The sequence below is a fragment of the Lissotriton helveticus genome, chromosome 7, assembly GCF_964261635.1.
Source record: "Lissotriton helveticus chromosome 7, aLisHel1.1, whole genome shotgun sequence".
Classification (NCBI taxonomy): Eukaryota; Metazoa; Chordata; class Amphibia; order Caudata; family Salamandridae; genus Lissotriton; species Lissotriton helveticus.
In genome coordinates this window covers 1,140,489,380-1,140,509,489 of record NC_136068.1, presented here as the reverse complement: position 1 = coordinate 1,140,509,489, position 20,110 = coordinate 1,140,489,380, and positions in this window count along the sequence as shown.

Genomic DNA, 20,110 nt, shown 5'->3' with positions numbered 1-20,110 from the left:
CCTCCCACAATACAGCAATCCCTGGGGGTGGTGGTCCCTGGGGCTCGGAGGGCTGTTGAGCCCCCACCCACAAATTATACTGGGCGGGGCCTTCAAGCCCTTCCCAACAATTGCTTTTGTAGCCCCGAGGGTGGCAGTCCCCAGGGAGAGAGGGCCCCTCTTGACCCCTTAAAATTTAATTCATTTGCCCTCAGGATTTGCCCCCCAGGGGGCTAATTATAGAAAAGTCTCTGTTTTTTTTTTTACGGCAGGATCCGCGCACCCTGCACGCACTTGCCATTAAAAAAATATATATATTAAAATAATTGGCCCTGGGAGTCCTTGTGGGATGCCCTAAGCAGGTCTAGAGGGTCGGAATATTTCTACCCTGCCCCCGTTATACCTTTTGCACACGTATTCCACTGACTTCTTCCACCTCGCTTCTACCGAGGCACAAAATGGTTGCCAACAGTTCCTGGTTTCAAATGTTGACAACCACTTGACAGCCAATTAGCATTCAGCATGTGATCAGAAGGGTGCGCTCAGGATGCGGTCTGGCTGCGCACCAGATGTGCTCAGGCTGCGCTCAGGATGCGCCCAGGGTGCGCAGATCCACCGCGGCCATAGATATGTAAATGATTTTAACAGTAATTTTCTCAGGAACTACTGAACAGATTGACACTATTTAAGAAAAAGGCATGAGTCTGAACTGAGGACTACATCTGTGCCAAATTTGGCGTAATTCCGTTAAGCAGTTCAAGCTGTAGCTGCGGCTAAAGGTCCTATGGGAAATTGCATGGGGAAAACACGTTTTGGGGTGCCCCTTTTTTCTCGGCCCCTGCTACACAAATCATCCCGAAGCGTTCAGGGAAGGAGCGGAACAAAGGTGGCCATTAGTTTTTGAAATTTCGCAAAGATTTATCAACCGGCGTCAAAGTTATTCCAAATAGAATGTTGCGGATTTCCTTTGAAAAATAGGTTCTAACTATAACTACCTACTGGCGACCGCCAGTAGGTAATATATATATAGGTAGATATATCATAGCTTAACAATTCTTGTTTAAAAAGATGAAGGCAACAAACGAAGGTTATTTACTATTTGAAAACTTTTTTCGGACAGAAAAATTGAAATTGAAATACATGACCTATTCTCTTGTTGCCCAAGGGTTTAAATGCAAAACCCAGGTGCTGTGAAAATTATCAGGTCCGATATTATAGTGTTTTTATTTATTTGTTTGAGTGACTCAAAGCTTTTTAACAAGGGGCATGGCCAATAGGTCTCGCCTTTGGGACCTTATAAGTGTTTAGCAAAGCAACAGTTGATGTTGTTGCACCAATGATTTTGTTCTGCAAAACTAAATACTCATAAGGTCACAAAAGCGAGACCTATTGGCTATGCCAATGCTTGTTAATGTAATGATGCTAATTTTACAAACCTCAGAAAGACATGAGTGTGAGTTGAATCCTCTGGAGTTTTAAATTGCTACCTGCAAATCACCCCATGTTTCTCTGATGAGCATGTAAGTTTTTGAGACATTCAGTTGGCTTCTGTCAGGGCAAAGCAGGAGAGTGCTATGAGAGAGCTACTATGTTCTTTGACACAGCAATCCTGAGTGGTGTCTCTTGGTGCACCCTCTCCTGTCAGTGAAAGGCTGTTGACGGAAATGAACTAGGCTCATTGCTTTTTGACAGGGTATCTGACACTCCCTCAACCCACGGAAACAATTGTAATGGGGAACCACCAAATTCTCAGTTAGAGATTTGTTTTTCCTGAACGTCAGTATTCCCTTGTTATAAGCTATTACAAGAGAGCAGTTTGAGAACAAATTCAGTACCCATGAGCAGCTGCTCATGGTACTTTTTTGTGTTCTGTTGCTTCCTCTTGTCCATTTTGAACTTGTGAGTGCATTTTTCCCTAAGAAACTAGTGCTAAACTCCAGTAGAAAATTGAGGGGAAATCCTACTCTAAGAACACATTTAGGGAGTGCATTTAGCTTCTCCCACTGCTATTCATGTTCTGTTGCATTTAGCACTATTTCTTAGAGCAACCTGCGTCCATTTTGGATCCAAGGGGAATTTTTGCGCTAAGAAAATAGGGCTAAATGCAGAATTAGTCTTCTTGTTTTATTCTGCGTAATCTCACAGAATTATTAGGTAATTCTGCGTGATTACGGTACATGAAATCATGTGAGTTATGCCCACCCCTAATTAAGGTGTATTCAATCGTCATATTATGTTTTTTATTATTTGGACCTCACATTTTGCCATTTTGAATGATTTGATTATGTGTTAAACGTTAAGGGGTTTCTTGTGTTCACTTTTATTTTAATGAGGAGTTGGGTTGGGTTTTAAGATTATGGACTGGAATATATCAATTACCTCATTTAGAACTGTTATTTTTGTAACAGATATATTATTTGATGAGTTCTGTCACAGTATCTATCTTAATGTCCTATTTCAAAATTTGTACAGTATTAGATACATATAATCTTGAAATTTTTGGTAGCTCACTCACCTTTTTTATTTTCATAAACATTTCTCATTGTTAACACTTTTTATCTTCCCCTGCACTTCTCTCCCTGTGCAGGCCATACATTTTCTCTGAAGTCTATTAGGATTACCTCTCTGCTTTGTGTTTGACATTCCCATAATTATCAGTAGGCTTAATTGTGCTGGCAAATTTGCTGGCATCTCTTGATAGAAAAACAAGTTGGTTACCACATCCGTTCTTGTTTGACAACTTCAGTCAGTTACTTTGAGATGATAGTAATACTAAACCTGAAGTTGCTTATTGCTTCAGTTCTTGAAAGGGTTCCCTTTGGAGCAAGGGATGCTCTCTGATCCTGGCTGCCTGTTGGTTGGAGCAGCCATGAGGAGCAGTGCCAATGAGCTCAACTTTGCATCTGTCAAGCACCTGTTGACTCTATTTTCACCTAATCATTTTGGCTAGACATCTGGGGCTCCAATCATTGTTACATGAATGTTGCCCATGATGTAATATATCTGTTGGATGAGCTAGAATCCCTTTACTACGCATCTGCATCTAACTAGTCTTTGCTAGCTCCATGGAGTACTCCAGTGTCACCCATGAAGTCCCTCGCTGTGAGTTCTGGGAAACAGTTCTTTACCCAGAACACAACAGCCCCTGCCTTTCTCCAAGACAACATGTGTAGTCCTGGATTATAAAACAAGGTATTGCCTTATCTATATACTATTGTAGGGAATGAAGAGAGATAATACCCAGATTATAACTACAATGAATCTCTAGGCTTGGAGTTCTTGATAAGTTGCATAAGCCCAGGGGCACCAGAACGCAGTGAACATAATTTCCTTTGCCACTCACACCACAGTTATATGGCAATACTGCCCCTCTTTCCAGAGACAGTGAGTAGGTGGTTTCTATTCGTAGCAAATGGCATGCAAGTTTAAGGAGTGGTGTGCTAGATGAGACCCATAAGAAGGTGGAAGAATACGAGTGTTATATTTAGACTCTTAGGAGTCCACTTCACAAGACAAGTGGCACGAGACAATGCTTCATACGGCATGTGTCATGAGGATTCTAAAGGGGAATGGAAAAGAATGACCATTGAGGTGCTGACTGGCAGCTCCCTCTTGATGTTCCCAGTACTCACAATAAAGGTTAATTACTTACTATTCTGGATTGGTGCATGTTTTCAATGATGCTGAGGAGACTTGCATTAGAAGGCGAGTCCTCTTGTGGGCAAGCAACATAGTACAGTGAGGAAATGTCTATTTAATTGCTGCACTGCGCTGCACGGTGCTGTATGAAGTCTTTCCTGCAGAAGACTTTAGCAGCAGTGGCCTTTCCAGTTGATTTGTGGTATAGGTAAGGTGTGGTCAGGCGTATGTACGCAGAGAGAAGCCTAGCTTAACTGTCCATGTGTGGAGGCTGCTAAGCTAGTGCGTGATCTGCTCGTTCTGTAGTGGCCATTTTGAAGGCTTTTTGGGATTGGCGCATCAATAAAACAAGCCCAACTCACATATGATAAAACTATGTAACACACAGCACATTTGGTGGCCATTTTGGGAGATTGGGAAGATTCCCATTGGCCTTGTGGTGCTGTGTGAGACTGAACGCCACTTTGTAGAGAAAAGCTGTTGGGAATTATGGGGTCTATTAGGATCACTGGCGATCCACCCGCCAAATGACCCAGTTTTACCCCCGCCATATTAGTATGGCGAGGGGCACCACGGCGGACAGAAAGACCGTCCGCCGCGTCTCCGCCGGTCGTATTGCGGGCTGGGCGGAAAAGGCCCAGGCTATAGTGGCGGTGCCTTGCAGGCACTGCCATCCATATTAGGATGCCTGCCTTTCCATGAAGGAGACTCTGCCATGGAAAGGCATGCAGGAAATCACCGTGGGGACCCATAGCGGGCCCCCAGGGGGGTGAGTGTTGTGGGTGGCTGCACAGGGGGGTACCCATGGGGCCCCCCATCATTGCCATGCACAAGGTGGCAGGCACCTCGCGGTGCCTGTCACGTTGTGCATGGCAATGCACAACATGGGCCTCAACATTGCAGCGGGTGCTGCTAACAGCACCGCCCGCCGTATTGTTAATGTCGAGGATGCGCCCCCAACGTGGAGAGCGCATCCTAATTGGCCTGGTGGGACCTCCGCAACTTCGGCGGTTGGTCCCGTGTTCCGTTACAGTGGCGGACGGACTTTGTCCGCCCACCATCGTAATAGTCCCCTATGTGTGGTGCTTATTATGACCATTGCGGTGACAGACTCACCTGAAACTGGTTGTTGAGTTTTGTCTGTCCATTAAAGCTGGGTAGAAAGATTGTCAGAGTTCCGGTGACAGGCACAATATGTATTTTTATTTAGATGAATTGTTCTAGAAGCATTCGTTGGAAAAGAATGGAGAGAAAAGGAACATATTTAAAAAAAATAAACTGTCCTGATGCGTTCACTTATGGCGTTGCGCACACCTTTTCTTTAGTTCATGTTCATCCATTTACTCAATTTATATTCTTAGGAACTGTGTCATCTCTTGTGCAGACTGCGTTACATGGAAACTGTTAAATATAATGGAAGGGTTAATTGCACAACTAGTTCTCTGGTCTAAGCAGTTCCAACTTGTTAAAGCCAAGGATGCTATGATCAGTACTTGCATTTCCTTCAATGAGTGATTGACAAGAGCGATATGCTAGACACTTGTCTGCAGGGTCATAGCACATAACACAGTAACATTTTAGGTTCATGGGACTGCTGCGTTATGACAGTAACTCAATATAGCCTCTCTGGTATATTAAGCTCAATGTGGGGATAGTCTTAATACCTGTAATCTTGAAATCACAGTACCACAGCGTAGCACTTTCACGTGCAGTTAGTTTATTGAGCAGTCTCTTTCACCAATTCACTAAAATATAAGGGGCAGATATACAAGAAAGTGCCGCAGCGTGGCACTGCAAGCCCTTTGGCTGCGCCACGCTGTGGCACTTTCAGAGCACAGGGATGTGACATATTTACATATCACATTCCTGTGCTCTCCCCTGCGCTGGCTCACAAACAGCTGCCAAGCGCCGGCACAGGCACCCTGCACCATGATGCAAGGATGCCTGCGCCATGGGGAGATTGATTTTGTGCAGGAAGGGGCACCTTCCTGCACAAAAACAATCACTAAAGGCATTGTCCTCTTTCAATGCGTGCTGTAAAATGCAGCATGCGTTGAAAGAGGAAAAAACGAGGAGAAATGAAAACATTTCTCATCGTTGCGCCTCACTAAGTCACCTGTAGGGTGGCGTGGCATTCAGACGCATCTCCAGATTTACGATTTCTCGTAAATCTGGAGATGTGCCTTGTTCCATGGGTGTTGTGTGGGAACACCCATGGAACGCTCCTTCAACACAAAGTGCCGCATGTGAAGGGGCTGTATTTTCAAGGAGAGGAAAAGTCATTCAGGGGGGCTTTTTCTGTCCTTGTAAATAAGGAGGAGCCCCCTTCGCCACCAGTATGTCACGAAAAGTGCGTACTGGTGGCACAGGAGGCTTGTAAATCTGCTAATCATGCACTCTCTATCTTACCGGGAATATGTAGACTGGCTCTACGCTTGCTTTACTCAGGAGCACTCAGTAAGCTCTCCAGGGCAATCCAACTCCTTCGGTGATATACAATCACGAGCGGTTGGTGTCGGGTAAGGTCAGTATTCATGGCAGCGCCACACCCAAGATGGCGCATGAGAGTTGGAAACTGTCGCTGGAACTTTGGGAGCGAATAAACTGGAAGCCTAAAACCTCAACCTGACCTGACTCTATGGGATAGGCATGTGTAAGATTGGCTTTATATATAATAATGTGGCAATGAACTAAGTGACAAACAACAAACTAAATACAATGAAGTCCCAACTTCTCTATGTCCTTCCTCATGATGGTTTTTGTATGTTTACACGTAAATATACTATATCAATGTCAGCAGCACACAGTATAGCTACAAGGTGTCACATCTGTAAGCAGGTGCCATCTAATGGGTATACATTACAATATGAGTCAGTACACAGTTTTTTAGTGGTATGGGTCCATGGACCACCACACGACTGTTGAGATCTCAGATTCACAGGGAGATAGTTCCACAGTTTCAGTACCAGGTACACAAAAGATCTGCCACCATATCTCGCTCTGCTTATCTTAGGTACCATGAGCAGTCCTTGTGTCCCTGAGAACAGAGCTCTCCTGGTGAGGCAAGGTGAAAATCAGCATTATTGACTGATTGAAGGATTTTGATAACATATTTTGGACTCCCTGTAAAAAACGTGTTACCATAGTCTGACTTAGAGCAAATCAAGCACTTTGCAACCACTCTTCTAGTAGGAGGTGGTAGCCAGTGCAGTACTTGCCTAAGAGCTCTAAGAATACTAAAGCAGGACCTGCCAAAACCCGAGCCTGTGTCTCCACATTGCAGTAGGTGAAAGAGTATTTGAAAAAAGGGATGGCCAGCCAAAGGTAAAGCTTCTGATAAAGCAGAGCCATTCAGGAATGTGAATACAGAATGATCAGTCACTTGTGAGATATTTCTCGGGGGTGAGTTGCTGGCTTTACCTGAGATATTGAGAGATCGTATAGTAAAACTGGCAGGAGTGCAACAAAGCACAGGGTGAGGCTGGAGTATTGTTGGCTCGGAATAGCCAAAGATGTGGGAAGAGTGATAAGAGAATGTGTGGAGTGATAAGTCTCAAAAGATGGTGGCGTATACACCAGTTAAAGTGGGCAAAAGGGATGCCCAGTGGAAGAAATTGGGTTTGCACATTTCTGGTCCATGCAGAGTGTTGGATTTGTGTCCTAAATTTGCTCTGGTGGCCATAAATTAATATTCCCAGAGGCTAGAGGTAAATTATACTGATCATGTGACGCCTCAGAACCCTCGCGGAAGGGGATAAACCCGGCACGCTCCTGGCCTGGCTGGCGAACCCCAGCCGGAACAGTAAGCCAATTATGTCTCTTAAGGGGAGTGGGGACGGCATGCTCCAAACGCAACCAGATATACTGAACTGCTTCCGCTCCTATTACGAACGGTTATATCAGAGCAGACTGGTGGACAGGGGCGCGGCAACGGACACCTACCTGGCCGACCTACATTTGCCCCAACTGACTCGAGAAGACGCTGAATCCCTGGGCAGCCCGATAGACTTGACGGAAATAAGGAGTGCAGTAAAACATATGGCACATAACAAAACGCCGGGACTGGATGGACTGCCCGTTGAATTCTATGTCAAATACCTTGACCAGCTGGCCCCACGCCTCCGAATAATCTATAATGAAGCCAAGGGGACGGGCAGACTCCCTTGTTCGATGCGCGAGGCCATAATGATTCCCCTCTTAAAACCTCGGAGAGACAGCACAGACCCAGCGTCCTACCGGCCGCTGTCTATGTTGACGACGGATTACAAAATCCTTAGTACCATTTTGGCCACCAGACTACTATCCCACATGCAAAGATTAATCCACAGAGATCAATCGGGATTCATACCCACAAGAAGCACGACGCCCAACATACGCATACTCCTCAGATTGATAGATAATCCTCCTCCCGAGGCACGGACCCCCCTGGTGCTCGCGGTCGACATAGAGAAAGCATTCGACAGCCTAGAGTGGGATTACCTTTATAGAGTAATGAGGGTCTTTGGACTGGGTGAGGGATACATAGCGTGGACGAAAGTACTGTACGCGTCGGCAAAAGCCAGAGTGAGAGTCGGAGCCTTAGTATCAGAAAGATATGAGGTGAACCGGGGAACCAGACAGGGGTGTGCACTTTCCCCCCTACTATTCGCACTCGCAGTGGAACCCCTGGCGGCGACTGCCAGACGGGGCAACCACTATTGTGGTTTGGACTCCGGGGGAACCCGCCATTTTATCTCCCTATATGCAGATGACCTGCTCCTCTTCTTAGAGAATGCAGAGGAGGCGGTAGTGGGTGCCGAGAGGCTGCTAAAGGGCTTTGGCGACATCTCTGGCTTACGAGTGAACTGGGCGAAAACCTGTCTCTTCCCCCTGCGGAGGGAGGGGGCGCGTCCCCCATCCCATTCGATAGTGAGATGGGAGCCCAACTGCCTGAGCTATCTGGGGGTGCACATATACCATGACCCAGCGGACCTATTAGACGGCAACATCGGACGCTGCATCAGAGCCTTACAGGGCAGTATCTCCTTTTGGGCAACCCTGCCCCTATCCATGTCGGGTCGAGTATCACTACTGAAAATGATAGCCCTTCCAAGACTACTGTATTTTTTCCGGACCCTCCCGATATGGATCCCTGGGACGACCTTTAAACGGCTTAGGTCATTAGTAATCTCCTTTTTGTGGGGAACGGGCAGGTGTAGAATCGCTCTAACGACGCTGACCCGCTCGAAAGACAAGGGTGGCCTGGCGGTCCCGGACTTTGAATTATACTACCTGGCGGCCCAATTACAATACTTTACACAAGAGGTTGCGAGAGCCTATCGAGGTCCGGAACATGAGAGGGACACTGGGATACCCCGCCATGTCCTAGCATACATTACTATGCAACAGAAATTAGTACTTAGAGGACTATCTCTGGAGGAACGAACGCTTCGGCTATGTTGGAACAGATCGCAGAAGCGAGCGGGGCCGATGCACCCGTATGCGCCCGAAATCCCACTGGGCATGGTGACGGCACTACCACATGGGGGGGACTGGTCCGGACTGCAGGACTGGGAGGAAGCAGGCTTACAAATGATAGGGGACCTCTATGACGACGGAGTTCTGGTACCATTTCAGACTCTTCAGGAGCGCTACGACCTTCCAAGGGGCGACTATCTAATACACGCAGCGGTAGTGAGGGCCATACAAACGCACTGGGGAGAGGGGCTGATCGAGCCAAAGACAACACTGGTGTGCCAATACGCAATAATGGCGGTAGGGACATTCAAAGCAGTCACGTGTCTCTATTCCCGATTATCTTCAGAAAACATTCAACCCCTCACTCCACTCAAAATGAAATGGGAGGCAGACCTGCAGAAAGAAATCCCCGACACAACATGGTCCCAACTAGTACGCAGAGCTAGGAAAGGTACTAGGAATGCGCGCTTCCAACTTATTCACCTGTACATCCTCCACAGAGCCTACTTAACCCCGAGCAAAGTGGCAACATATTTTGGAGTAACAGACGCAGCATGCCCTAGATGCGGCCTCATAGAGACAGATCTACTCCATATGTTCCGGGGTTGTCCTCACGTACAGGAGTATTGGAGTGAGATAGGCGACACACTGAACACAGTAACGGACAGAGAACTACATTATGACAATGAGGTCACACTTCTCCACTGGTTCCCACACACACGCAAAAACAAGCTAACAAGCAAATTCATAGACATGGGACTGCTCCTAGCCAAACGAGAGCTGACCAAGGGATGGAAATCAAAGACGGGCCCAACACACAAGAGATGGGTAACAGAATTCTTGAAATGGGCAACATCCGAGAGCACGATCAGATACCAACTAGCCCGCCGAAGCTCAGACGAGAAAGCGCAGGACGCGCGAGGGCGTGGGAGGCGTTGGTCCAAGCTCTGAAGGACACTACACTGGAGGGACTAGAAGGGGAGGAGGCAGAGGGACCTCCAACTCCATTGGCACCCATCGCCCACCCAGCACCGACACCAGACACACACACACAGAGAAGCACGTAACACTCCTTCAACATCTACCATAATTATAGGTACCAGCACCAGACATAGGCGCAGACACACAGAGGGGGAGGGGGAGGGGGGCGCAGACCGTCATAAGCATTACCATAGTCCAATGGCAGAAACTAGAAGCAGAGCAGAAGGAGTAGAATAAAAACATAAAGCAGAAAGCGGTTAAACTATCCTCCTCATACATGAACCAACACACCTACGAGCATAACGGAACCACTTGAATCGCCGCCCGACCTCCGGGTTGAGGGCTAAATGGCTGTGTATCATATTGTGGTGAAGACTGTGCTTACAACTATGATGTACAAACTGTTAATACATCAAATGTGTAGCTCTGCAATAAAAATTGTTTTACAAAAAAAAAAATCATGTGACGCCTCAGGATTTAAACAATTCTTGGAAGAATTATGGCAGAGAGAAGGGATACCTGAGCACGTTGTAACTGATAACGGTGTGCAGTTTGTTTCACAAGAAAGGAAGGGTTTGTGGGGGATTTATGTTGTTGAGCACATCAGAGCTTCAGTTTCCTACCCCAGAGCAATGGACTTGTGGAGAGATGGAATAGTATTTTAAAACAGTATTTACAATTGGCATTGAGCCAAGGTTACCAATGGAGGAGCGCAGAGGAAAAACTGGTGTGGGCTTGTCGCACTGCGCCCAAAGGTGTCACAGGAGAAGTGCTATTCAAAGTTATGCATGGAAGAAAGCTGAGAGGGTTCATGTCCAAAGGAGTGGAAAGGAGAAGATGGGCAGATAATGTTGAAGAACCAGGAAATTGATTCAAAACTGGGGACTGGGTGTGTGTCAGAATAGGCATAGGGGAAGACAAAAGTTTGGCAAAATATTCAGATACTTTACAGTTTAAGACGGTGTACCCCGTTGTTGAGTGATTGATGGTAAAGTGGCTAATTGTAAAACAAAAGTGGTTAATTTTGCAGAATGTTTGTTGAAAGATGAAACGGAAGATGGATCAATGAGGATAAGAGACAGAGGGGCATATTCTCAAGGTTTTTCCGCCAAGTTATCTGCACTTTATCGCAGCAAAAGTTGTGATAAATGTATCCCCCATCCACAAGCTAATGCTAACAGCTCGCTTCACCAGTTTACCTGCAATAGCAGCTGCAAAAAACAGCGCCACAGATGGCAATGACAACTATCGCTAATGAGATGCAGAGTAGGCGTTCCCTTTCAAAAAGCCGTGACAACACCACTCCGCAACATTCTCAACGACCAGCCAGATCGGTGATAAGAACTCAAAACAGGCGATAAGGCGCGTTAGCAGCAGAAAATTAACACCTGCTCTGACCTGGAGTAAAGTCGAACGACAGCCTGCACCAGAAAAGGGAGTCCAGGCCAGAGCCACACCTGAAGGGCAACATATGCAATAGAGCCACTGATCATGCAGTTGGGGGCCCCAGAAGGGCCACAACACCCACCGCCACCACCCCCTGGACACCCCCACCCCAACAAAGACATGTCACATCAACTTCACAAAATAATGTACAAAGTAATTCGCCTGATGTCGCACAATCACAACAGGTAACATGCATGTGTTGTCACAAAAATGAGCATCATACATTCACCTTTGAATTACCAAACAAAACATTTTATTCAAAAAATCTCAAAACAATAATTTTGAGGACTCATGGCGGATCTCCTCTGGACAATCTGTAGGTCAAAGCCTGCAAGACAAAATTCCAGATAAGAAGGTGTGTCATGCGCACATTAAAGGACAGAGAGAGAGCGAAAGAGAGAGAGAGATACAGAGAGAGAGAAAGAGAGGGAGAGAGAAAGACGGAAAGAGAGGGAGAGAGAAAGATAGAAGGAGAGGGAGAGAAAAAGATGGAAAGAGAGGGAGAGAGAGAAAGACGGAAAGAGAGGGAGAGAGAGAAACAGTGAAAAGATGAGAGGCATAGGGAGAGAGAGAGAGCGCCAACACTGCCCACCCAGGGCTCACTATTCACCGCTGCCACCGGTGTGTCTCCAACCACAAGCCGGTATGCACTGCAGTTCACCAGGTCCCTCATCTGAAACAGATCACCATCTGAAACAGAGTCCAGAGACATGAATGGCAGAGTACATACAATTGCACACGCCATTATCGCCTGTCCGCCCATGCGCATCCTGGCAGCTTCACCCCAGCCCCTCCCGCTGCCCAGCGGTGCATGCTCGCCCCTGCGCACCCAGGCCTCACTGCTCATCTTCCACCACAGGCATGTCTCCAAGAGAGCCCACCACGTGCTGGTGCAAGCCCCAAGCCTGGGGCCCGCAAACATAGCACCCTCCATATCATGTAGCCCCACTCCACGGACCACCAGGTCTCACACTTGATTCTGGATCTTGATTTCGCTATGACAGAGGACATATCAGTGCACATGGCATCATCGCAGGCTGCACACATGCTCAGCCCTTTTAGGTGCCACTAACTTTGTGACCCATGAGGCAACGCCACCTGGCGGTAGGCCCGCACTGCCCACTGGCTCAGGCCTACACTCTGGTCCAGCAGGGCTCACAACAATCATCACCAGTCTGGCCCGTCAGGACGGGGCATCATCGCAGGCTGCACACCCGCTCAGCACTAAAGATGCCCCTACCTGGGTGCACGGTCCTGTGGTGGTGTGCCTGTGCGGGCCTCAGTGTATACGGTGCCACCAAGCCTGTGCCCCGAAAGTCATGGACCTCTATGATGGAGTATCATAGTGCGGACACCATCATGTCACCTCCGGGTCTGGGTAATGTGATTTTGCAGGGCTCTAGGCCATCATGCAGAAACAATAACCACACAGATGCACCCAGAGAGACAGTGGAAATGGCATCGAGCATGTGTACCCGGCCCTTTTTATTGGAAGGGTCACATGTCCTGTGACACGTGTGCTGGATGGGTGAGGTGTGGGTGTAAACCAGCCGTGAGGGAGTAGCTGTGGCGTGCTGACAACTAGACTTGTGATCAGCAGATCACTGCAGGGAAGACATGGGACATGTAGTGTTGTCGTCCACCCCTGTGAGCATAAGCGGAGTGGTCTGGGCTGGCGTATGCCAGTTCAGTGTAAGGGTTTGAACAATGGCCCCGGGGCTCTGGGCGTGGTTTCGTACTGGTATAGAATGCGTGTGTCTCTGTTGTAGTGTCACAAAAGAGGGTAGTGATGGACGGAGCATCTGAACCAATCAAACACTCACACCCAGTCAACAGATCTGGGTTTAATCCATCACCGTTCTTTAGCCCACTCTGCCACCCCAGTTCAGACATGGCCATATGCAAATCAGTCTGAACCTGTGCCTCATGTGAAAAGTCCAGCCCGAACTGCCAGTCCATGCCTTCCCTGGACCGGAAACAAGCTTCCTAGGACCGGTTTCTGGCATTACAGCCGTCTTCAGCCAGGCTTGCTTGAATCCAGTGGCAAAGTGAGCAAGGGACTCACGTCGGAGCATACCCTGCCAACTTATGGCGAACAAAGCGGTACAAAATGGGGTGGTGATGGGCGGAGCATCTGAACCAATCAAACACTCACACCCAGTCAACAGATCTGGGTTTAAGCCATCACCGTTCTTTAGCCCACTCTGCCAACCCAGTTCAGACATGGCCATATGCAAATCAGTCTGAACCTGTGCCTCATGGGAACAGTCCAGCCCGAACTGCCAATCCATGCCTTCCCTGGACCGGAAACAAGCTTCCTAGGACCGGTTTCTGGCATTACAGCCGTCTTCAGCCAGGCTTGCTTGAATCCAGTGGCAAAGTGAGCTAGGGACTCACGTCTGAGCATACCCTGCCAACTTATGGCGAACAAAGCGGTACAAAAGGGGGTGGTGATGGACGGAGCATCTGAACCAATCAAACACTCACACCGAGTCAACAGATCTGGGTTTAATCCATCACCGTTCTTTAGCCCACTCTGCCACCCCAGTTCAGACATGGCCATATGCAAATCAGTCTGACCCTGTGCCTCATGGGAACAGTCCAGCCCGAACTGCCAAGCCATGCCTTCCTTGGACCAGAAACAAGCTTCTTAGGACTATGAGTGGCCCACCCACACCTGTTCAGCCAGATTCTCCTGGCACTCTAACACACGGCATTGGAAAGCCATGTGTCCTTCGTGGGGATCCTGGGAGGCAGCTGCGGTGGTGGTTGCTGCCTGCTGTGTGGTCTGTGCAGGGGGTGGGGTCTTCTCGTAGCAGCTGGGTTGCCCTGTTCCTGGAGGTGGACTGCTGAGGCTCTCCACGAGCTGTTGGAGGGCGTCAGAGTCAAAGGTGTGGTGGTCCTCTTCATCATCAGAGAAGAGTGCTTCAGGCTGATCTGCAGGAGGTGTTGGATTTCCCTCTGCAATGTGAAGGGGAGATGTAGTTTAACATTGTGTACACATGTATGTTGTCGCATTGTACATGTTTACATACTGACTGCATGACATGGTACATTGTTATTGTTTGGGAGGAGCTGCCTCTTTATTGCGGGACAGTGGACATTTCGACATCACGGATGTGTGTTTGTACTTGCACATTATCAACTCACATTTTCCTGCAATGCCAAACGTGGTTGGCCAGTTTCTACGCACATGCAGCACCAGTTCTGTCCCCTGTTCTGTTGTGGACGTATTGCAGTTTGTACCACATCATTGTCAATGTTGATGTGCTCTGCATTTATGTGTGTGTGCTGCATTTTGGGGGAGTCGCACCTGCAGCTCTGATTTTGCGGCCCCTTCTCCCTTACAGGCGGAGTGCCTTTGACTACTGTGCTTGTACCGTGATGTGATTTTGCATACTTGGGTACATTGATCTCTTCGTGGGAGTTGGGGGTCTGGGGCATGGTTTGTCCGCAGATATGCTCTACTTAATTGTGCATGTGTGCCATTGTGCCCATCTCCCCCGTGCCCCCAGTACCTGGTTGTTGTTGAGCAGTGTCTGGTCCCCCAACCCCTGCCACCTTCTCCCCACTGATGACTGTGCACACCATTTCCTCCATCTGGTCCAGCTCCTCCTCTGGCGCTGGACTCTCACCTCCAGTCTGCATTGCTGGCTTCCGGTTGTTTGTGAGTTTCTGCTTGGTTTTGCGCTTCACATCATTACAGCGCCTCTTGACCTCTTCCATTGTCCTCTTCAGCACTCCGACTGCATCCACTTTGTCCACGATGGATTGCCATCTTCCATTTCTTTTGCCAATGAGAGAGTGGAGGTGATGAACAGTAGTTGATGGTGTTCTACCACCTCTGTTATCAGGATCCTGTTTTCCTGCATAATGAACCGCTTCTTCTGACTCTTCTTCTCCTTGGCCTTCCCTGACCCCGCGGTCCCAGGCTGGTCCTCCGGGGGGCTTGTGGGGTTCTGGTTGTCCTCTGTACTTGCACCGGCAACATCCATTGTGCCTCGCTGTTGTTTGGCTTTTGTTCGTCTGTTTTTTTTCTACTTTTATGGTGATTTTTCACACCTGACGTGTGTGAAGTGCTGGCTTGTTGCTGGTTTTCAATGATTTTTGTATCGCGATTGGCCTCATCAAAACTTTTTTTGCGTTCATGTTTCGCATTTTTCCTGTGTCGCTTTGACTTTATCGTTGACATTTGATGCGTTATCGTGAGCCTATTGAATGGTACCTCCGTGTTGAGAATACAACATTAATACCGCGTTATTTAATCCCGCGATAGATTGCAAGGTGAAGAGTTGCGTTAAGCTAATTTTGCTGTAATTATCACTCGTTCTTGAGAATATCCCCCAGAGTGATCCGGATGAGAGGATGCAAACTGGACAAAAAGATGGATTACAGGTTGATTGTGATCCTATTCTTCACAGGAGGAAAGACGAATATGGTGGAATTCCTGTAAGGCTCAGACAAAAGCCGATTTGGCATGGGAATTAATGATGGGGTGATGCAACATATGTTGTTGGGAAATGTGTTAGGCATGTTGTATTTTCGTTTTCTATATTATGAAAGGTTTAGTAACAGTTGAGAAAGAGTCTACAATATGTTGTGTTCAGGTGTATTGCATTTTTGTTGCTTTTCTTCCTTTTCGTTTTATTGTATTTTGTTGTTAATATAAGGAGGCAGTTGTGTAATATTTAGACTCTTGGGAGTCCACTTCATGAGACATGTGGCACAAGACAATGCTTTGTGTGGTGTGTGTCGTGAGTGTTCTACAGGGTGAAAGGAAAAGAACAACCATCAAGGTGTTAGCTGGCAGCTCCCACCTGTTGCTCCCGGTACTTTCAATAAACGTTTTTTAGGTCTCGCTTGGCGTCAGCATCGCGCATGCTCTGCATGCACCATGCAAGGGCTTTTTGCAATCAATACGGATTCAGAAGGGACTAGAAGCCCCACCCCTGTTTCCCATTGGCTCGCGTCATTGTTTATGGTAAACGGTGCTGCGTAATTGGAAATGTGGCTTCTTGGTCACCTCCTTGTCCACTTTTAGGACGGCCCTTGTGGACAGGCTGATGCCATCTTTTTCTGGTGTGACGTAGGAGGGTGTGCTGGCTCCTCATTGGGAATTCTACCAGCTCCTCCCTCCCATTCCCCCCATTCAAAAGCAAACTCCCTCCAAGTTGCGCTGTTCATGGGCTTACGTTGTGGAGTTGCTGTCAGCGCCCCTTGCTTTTCTCTGCCCCCGGTGATCGCACATACAGAGGTGGTAAAATTACACTTTTTTTTACAACAATCTCTGGGCTCTCTTTCTGAACACCGCGTATCCATTCCATTGGGAACCGCAATGGCCCAGCTTCGGATGACCTATTATTTCGCCTAGAGCAAGGCCGGTACCCCGTCCTCCTCCAGGTCCCGAGGACGTAAGAGCCGCAAGCTGCTGGCCGAGCAACCTGCTGTGCTCAGCCCCTCCCGGAGCGTCAAGCTCTCCCGCCCCATACGCCGCCTAGAACTGACCCCCCCGCCTTGTTTAGATTCAGTGTGTATCTTGCAAAAACTGCAACAAAGACACACATACAGTAATTATGTTCCGGCTTACATAATTGAGCACAAACTGACTGCACTTAAACTGTATCACTGGGTGAAGGCGCCTGCGGCCGTGACCTTTGTGTACTGCGCAAACTCTGGACTGCAGGAGCGGTAAGAGAACTCTGGTTGTTCCTGCACTTGCTGTAGAGAGTTGTGAGTGGTCTAATCACACGATTGACTCATAAAATAGCACCGAGGGTTAAAGTGTCTGCTGCACATTCTCAATCATCTGTAACCAGCTAGCCCCTCATCCTGCCCCCCTCCCTCCTATCATCTGTCTTTGTATATGCAACATTACAGTATAGTTCCGTGAGTTATGAAATGGATTCAAGGAGTTGCATACAGGCTGCAAGGTGTACGTTTAGAACGCTGCTGTTTTTAATTAATATTTTGGTATGCTAATGTTATTATACAGTAGCAGTTGTTTATTTACTTTTCACTTTTAGAGAAAAAAAATAAACTTTGCGTGGAGCAGTTTATATGTTATTTTAACCAATGGAAATCTATCTGTTTGCCCCTTTCCCATCTTTCCATCTATATGGACGTTATGCTTAGAGGCAGCTATTATTTATAGTGCTTAGAATCTGCAGACCTGCAGTCTTTAGTGCTGCATGATATCATTACTGCTATAGATGACCTAGCTGTGACTATTATCCATCCACCCATTCTGGGTGCCTCTCAGCCCTCGTATATTGAGGGATGCGGATACCTTGACCCAGCATAGCAGAATAATTGAGTTAGTTCCTTGTCATACGCATATCGGATACCTCGTCCGCTTTAAGTAGTTGTAACAATTAGAGACAGGGTCCATTGTCTTGGAATCCAACGTAGTGTACTTTGCCATCACTGTCATGTCATATAAGATGCAGAATTGTTTGAACGATTAAACGACGAGCAAGGTCTAATGCGGTTCATCTCTCGCAGTGTAACAATTGCATTTGAGTTCCCAATATTCCTTTTCAGGAGCAGACGAGGAACACACGCAGCAAATTGTCGAGTCTACAAAGTGATGCTTGTAAACTTACTCCATTAGGTGCTTGGTGCAGTAGGGCAAGGCAACTTACTTTCTTTCTGAGCACTGACTACTAAAATCTGATTAACAAAAGAGTCAAATACCGGAGATCACACAGAATGACAATGTGAAGCTGAGCTATTAAAGTGTTTGCATCAGACCTTAACACAGTATACACGTACAATGTTGTCCTGTATTGCACGCCATCCATGATTCTGTAGGTTGAAAAGAAAAATTGATAAGCCTATCCCAGACCTGTTCATGTTTGGTGCAGTTCTTGAATCCGTTCAAGCAGCCTCCACATGCCGGCATCTGCGATCACCACCCGACTGCCCGTAATATGGAGCATAAAACAACCTGACGTTACTTAAGAGGATGTGGCCTAACGGCCAGAGCTGCCAGCGTTGGAGCTAGGGAACTGGATTTGAGTCTCAGCATCAGCCCAACATCCTGTGAATCTTGGTAAGTCACTTACTCTCCACGTGCCTACCAAAAAATGAATGTCCTTGTAAAACTGGAAATAAAAAAAAAACCTGGTTCATTTTCTCTACTTGCCCATTTCAACCCCTTTTTTTCAGCTGTGTAACAATTGCACATGCACAAGTTGCACACAACCAGTTGAAGTTGAGCATACTGTGACAATTGCACCAGTTCGTTATTAACTTTTTATATGATTTTAATGTCATTGTGCGTGCTTATATTGCTTGTGGGTGCAATTCAATTTTTAAACATAATAATAAAGCTATGGGAGTTCTCCCGAAAGCGTACGATATTAATGGGTTCGGATAATGTACAAACGTAATTTGAATAATCAACTCCCTGTACCCAAACTCGTTAGTTTCCGCCCTGCTGCTTCAAAGTACTAAACTATTGAAAAAAAAATCAGAAAATATGAATCCTATAAGAGAGTACTTTTATTAGTCTACCCTCATTTAGCCTGGTCCTTTTTTGTTCCGTTTAAGCTCCTCTCTTGCATGTTTCAAGCGGATTTTTTAGTAAACAGGCATTGGCATGGCCAATAGGTCTCGCCTTTGGGACTTTATAAGTGTTTAGCCATGCAACAGTTGATGTTGTTGCACCAAGGATATTGTGCTGGATAACTAAACACTTATAAGGTCCCAAAGGCGAGACCTATTGGCTATGCCAATGCTTGCTACTTACTATTCTGGACTGGAGCATCTTTTCATTGAGCTTCTGTCAGTAGTGTTGGTTGAGTTTGCCCCCCGTTAATTTCACCTGTGTGTATCCCTACATTCTCTGATAATTCACTGGTAGTAAGGATGGAGAAAGTGCTGATGGCTTATAAATTAAGCAGAACAGGTTCGCGGTGGGTGGGGGGTGGGATGCGAGGGAAGGGTGTGCCCAAAACGGTTTATGAGATGGGAGTGAAGAAGGGGGAGGATGCAATGAATATTTCTTTCCCTCCAGTGTCTCTGTAATCTGGATGGGCTCCCTGTATACTTTTCATTGCTTTTGTTTGCGATGGGATCTAAATCCAGATACTCTGTTTACACTACCTGTTTGCTGTCCACTGAGCACAGATAAACGAAACCCTGGAACCACTCTGAGCTGGTTTGAAAGCTCTCAATTGTCCCAGCTGCCATTGGGTTTTTTGTGGAGAGCAGGGAGGAAAGGACTGATGACTCCGCAGACCCCGAGAAGAGGAGTAGGTGGTTTGCTTGGTTTGTTGAAACACAGGTACGAGATTCTACATATTTTGGTAGAATACCGATAATGCACGGCTGAGATGGTGTTCCAGATTGCATTGTCTTCTCTTGGGCTTTCCTGTGGCTGTTGTTCATTTTGTTGCAGTCTCTTAAAATGGTACAATACAATTGAAGCAATGGATACTCGCTGTTGTTGATAGCGTCTTGAGTGGAGAAGACAGGGCTTGCAGACAGATTCCTATTTTGGATGTTAACCTTTTTTATTGGTGGCAACATGGTCGCGGTTAAAATAAAATGTTCACTTAAATAGAACGTTTCTTAACATCTGCTTGAAATGAAGGGTGCTAGGGTA